Source organism: Vollenhovia emeryi, unplaced genomic scaffold (genome assembly GCF_000949405.1).
Source record: "Vollenhovia emeryi isolate VEMERY1.0 unplaced genomic scaffold, V.emery_V1.0 DF940100.1, whole genome shotgun sequence".
In the NCBI taxonomy this organism is placed as follows: Eukaryota; Metazoa; Arthropoda; class Insecta; order Hymenoptera; family Formicidae; genus Vollenhovia; species Vollenhovia emeryi.
The window spans coordinates 7,823-12,823 of record NW_011966266.1 but is presented as its reverse complement, the minus strand read 5'-3'; the positions used below and the strand labels follow the sequence as shown (position 1 = coordinate 12,823).

The following is a 5,001-nucleotide window of genomic DNA, read 5'->3' as shown; positions in this document are numbered from 1 at the left end:
GTCCATGAAATAGTAGCCGGTGTTTAGCGCTGGCTTTTTGTCGACGGCTCACTCGGGCTCAGACAGGGAGGCAGAGTGGGGGAAGTCGCTCAACTGTATCCAGCGCTTTGACGCTGCATGAAATGGCACCTTAAGCCGCAGTTTCACGCAGCGAGTAAAAGCTGGCGTTTTACCCCCACTCCACCGCCACGCAAAGCAGTGTTAAAAAGCTGTTCGCTATCGCCTCTATCCTTTTTATGTAGCGAATAGAAGCTCATTTCATCACAACGCAAAGCAAGCGTTAAAAAGCGGCGATTGCTAAGTACATTACCTGATATAACCGCAACTGCAACATAAAAATGGAGTTGGAATATTATAATCAATATATACATCGAGTACGTAAAATATTATAAACATACAGTGGCAGTTATAGCTCAAATTAGAAGACGACGTATAGCTGCTGCAGTTGCTGCGATGTGTTTGATAAATGAAAAAGAAATAAATATAAGAAATATAATTATTAATACAATATAACAAAATTAATCTATCTTATATAAATAAATAAGAAACAAAGAGCAGTCTAACCTATAAGTATGTTTGCTGTATGTATATAATATGTACTAACTTCGTCTATATTTTTGGGTGCTGTCAATTGATTAAATCCTTCAGCCATAATTTCTTTTTTATACACTTTTAAGTAAAATAATTTAAATTTCAGCGTTGCTTGATCAATTCGCTAAAAGTTGGACTGTGTCGAACTTTGAGCGTTTATTCGCTACATTCGCCATTCTGGCAGGAATTTATGGAGAGGGGGTAAAACGCCAGCTTTTATTCGCTGCGTGAAATTGTGCCTTTAGGAGCGCCAAACTTGAGATTTGAACTTAGCCTCGAAACCAACTATTCACAGAGGCCGCTAGGTGCGACCTTCAAGACCGAAGGAAATGTATTCCAACCTGTCTATTGGTTTGTCGTGGCCGTATCGGCAGCCGTGGGTTGCCGGCGCCGACGCCGAGTGCCATTATCAGACATTACCAGAAGAAGAACACGTGGCTCGGTAACCTTTTATCTGCGTTTAGAAGCGTTATCTCTTGTAAGACATTATTCCGTTGATTATATCTGATTTGAAGAATCGCGAGAATGTCGCGCTCTCTTAGGAGCTTATTTGGAGCTGAAAATAGGTTCGTATAATTTGCGTTTTTCTTCCATTTAACCTGCGTGCGCGCGAGACGCAAAAGACCGCCGGCCGGTTACAACCGGTCGCCTCGGCGTTAAAGGCTGAGTTATGATGGCCGTAACTGTTAACTTATGCCAGAACCGGTAAAGTTCGATACTGGGATTTCAATGCTTTCGTTCATAATGGGTTTCTGAACGAAAGCATTGAAATCCCAGTATCGAACTTTACCGGTTCTGGCATAAGTTAACAGTTACGGCCATCATAAATCAGCCTTAAGAATTTCTGCGTTTGCTAATTTTCCTTTAATTACGCAAATGTAGGGTTTCCTTCGGTCCCCCCCCCCCCCGAAATTGTTGCATGTTTTCAACGACCTTGACGAGTTCGGACGACCGTTTCCGTTATTCTTCCCGTTTTCTGCGGTTATCGGTTTTAAAGCCAGATTTCCAACCTTTTGGTAAGCCAACTAATAATTAAATTATATGTCTATCTGAAGGAATAACAAAGACATGCATATGAGTGAACTATTAGTTAACTTACCAAAGCGTTGGAACTACCGGCCGTTAACCTGTGACTTGTGTATGTGTTTATTAATTTGAATGACCTTCAGGTATAAAGCTTTTTCCTTCTAAAATTCATACATATCTTGTTGCGTTTTGTGACACAATCAAAATCCAGTACATTATTCTGTTAAGTATTTCTGTTAGTGTAGAAGTATGTAAGGGCCTGAGCAGAATGGCTGTCTTATACTCTTAAGACAGCCCTGAGACAATGTTTTATGTTTTAAGCCTTTGTCTTAAGGTAACGCACAATAACTGTCTTATGTCTGAAGAGTGGAAGACAGCCATTCTGCTCAGGCCCTAAGACACTACCAAGATTCAAGGTTATGTATCACTCGCAATTATAACAAATCTATTTTATTAAATACACATAGGAAACTCTGATTCTTCTCCAGATAAAGCATCACGTTTGCCGCAAAAGATTAAAAAACATCAAAGTATGGATAAGGATAAAGTTGAAGGTGATAGCCATGGTGAGAAAAACCAAATAATAGTAATATGAATAAAATAATAAAATAAAGTCAATTTTCGAAGAAATAAATTATTTATATTATATTAATTTTATGATGGTTTAATAGGAAAGTTAGAGACTTCCACTGATTCATCAAAAAGTGTAACACAAATTAAGAACATAGAGCAACAGTGAAAAAATATAGAAAATATTGGTAAGTAAAATTAAAAACTGTCCTGAATGTACCTAATATTAAGTTAACATTATATATTTGCTTATTAAAAATATATCACGTTCACAATCACTTGACGAATTCAGAAATCCGCTATCTTTTATTTAGAGATGTACAAACTATTCGAATACGAATTTAATCAAATCGAATGAAGCTCGTTTCGAAGGTTCGTTTCGAACTTAAATTTCTATGAATCTGATCTGATTGATTTCTGTGAATCGAATCTGAACTACCCAAAAATTTCGAATTTAGGTGGTTCGAATACGAATCATATGTATTGTTAATATTATAAAATATTTCTGGTTAATAAACAAAACAGTATGGCCATGTCAGTACATGCATTCAGAACTACAATCGCTCACTGAGCAATTAACATAAATAGCAATAGAACAGTGCTCGGAGTTGCATATTTCGGGCAGATTTCGTAGATAAACGCTTACTGTCCCCCCACTACGGTCATTATACAGCAGGCGTCTCCTACGAAATCTGCCCGAAATGTACAACTAACTCGCAGCACTAGCCCAGTCAAATTAGACATTCTCTGCGGAAAAATTCCCATAGGGCTGGATTTTGGTATACAGCGAGATATTGTCCTTTGAAACAATGTCTCAAAAGTCCTGATCGATACCACCGCAGCTAAAAATTTTATAGAGGGTGAAAGGGGGTGAAAAACAGTTTTTCGCGAATATCTTTGAAAATATTGATTTTTCGGCATACATAGTTATTAAAATTTGTAGCTTATGAAATTTGCTACAAAAAAGGTCTTGTTACTTATTTTACCAGAACCAACCGTTTTTTAGTAAAACGGTTCACAAAGTCCCACCCTCATACTTTATCAATAAAATGTACTCTTTTCCACACCACCGTTGAGGTAGAGTACTAGGCGCGTTTTTTTTTTAATGTGGTGTCTCCAGTAGGCCTAATCCACATTTTTTTCGTACTGTGAAATTAATTTTCTGCTTCTTCTGGAATTTCTGGAGCCTCCTCAATTGTAATGAACGCCTCTGCGTCCGTCTCTTCCATTTCTACAGTTTCCGCTAAGAAATCTGTCGGATCACGTTCTTCATCGATGTCAGCATAGGTCTCTTCCATGGTGACTGCTGTTGCATTCAAGCAAGACCGGCCACGACAATTACCACACACTGCTGAACAGTGCAAGCCAATTTTTCTGCAACCACAGTTAAAGCCGCAGCCTTTTTTTGTCGTTATTACAATTTTCTCTCCATATCTCTCTATAAGTTTGCTTTTGATCGTTTTGTTATCCGGAGTAAAATCTTTGCAAACATCTTTCAATTCTGCCAAGGTAAATTGGCAGTCATCATTGTTTTCAATGTATGTATATATTTTTTCCATCGCCGATGAAATACGAGAATCCTGTGGACGACCAATTTTACCTCCTAGGTTGTAGGTTTTTTAAACGACACGTAGCAATCCTGGTGATATTTTGTCTCAGCAGCAACCAAATCCTCCTCATAAATGATTCGTTTTGTCACTGCCTTCGCTATGTCGTTGCCAAGCTGTTCGGCAACAGCAATTATGGAATCTTTAAAAGAAGCCGTTGATACACGACGTATTATTCTACGATTTTTCATATTTTTCTTCTTCTCTTTCTCCTCATTAGCTTCTTCACCACAAAAGATGCATGAGTGTTGAAAATCAAACGAATATTCATTTAAACGCTGTCTAGTGCGCGGTGGACTACTACCAGACGTGCTAGCACCTTCATCTTGATTCCTTTTTGCAGCGGCAATGCTACCCTTGCGTGTATACTCCTTACGACATTGAACATGGATTTTTATCGAGTTGACACGGCGTAAATGTCCAATTTTTCCATCGTTCCTTTCAGCACTCGCGTCTCGCAACGTATCTATTCCGCGCTCCACAACAACAGTATTACCAGTTGATAATGACTGGCAGCAAATTAAGCACAGTTCTTCCATTATCGTATAATTTGTTGAAATTTTACGATGTCTAGAAATTTCACACAAATATTACAAATAAAAGCTCCGATATATCAACTGAACTGACACGTCCGTTCACAACCAAGAACAGTTGAATACTGAGCAACCGTGGTGGGCCCACCACGTGAGCAACCGACAACGTCGTCTCAGGCTGCGTTCGAAAACATCACCCGATATGCCACGCTATATCATTTTATCTTTGTTTAGCATTCGGTCACCGACAAAGATAAAATGATACATGGGAGCTCGGGTGATGTTTTCGAACGCTGCCTAGATAAGACACAAAAGAGCAGGTATACGGAGAACCCTCGTTATGAAATAAAGGGTCCCCATAGCTGTCGTGCAAGGTCATGGTAGGGGAATATTTTCGAAGCACACTCCACAGTAGGCTCTCAAATACTCTACAGAGAGTTTTTCATCGGTTATATTTCTGTACACACGTAAACCATATATATATATCATGTATAAAGTCTGTATTCTGAGTTGTGTATTCACACGCAAATATCTCCGAAACGGTTGGTTCTGCAAAAATGAGTAATAAGATCTTTTTTGTAGCAAATTTTATAAGCTACAAATTTCATAATAACTATGTATGCCGAAAAATCAATATTTTCAAAGATATTCGCGAAAAACTGTTTTTCACCCCC

The 5,001-nt window shown here is 38.5% G+C and overlaps 1 long non-coding RNA gene across 1 annotated transcript in view; it reads left to right on the top strand.

Moving 5' to 3' along the window:
* Positions 1 to 943: 943 nt before the first annotated feature.
* The window catches only part of LOC105556327, a 7,753-nt gene continuing 3,695 nt past the window's right edge, over positions 944 to 5,001 (top strand). Inside the window, exons 1-3 of the long non-coding RNA XR_001008546.1 lie at positions 944 to 1,157; positions 2,106 to 2,183; positions 2,289 to 2,375. This is a non-coding gene — a long non-coding RNA (uncharacterized LOC105556327). The remainder of the gene's footprint in view (positions 1,158 to 2,105; positions 2,184 to 2,288; positions 2,376 to 5,001) is intronic.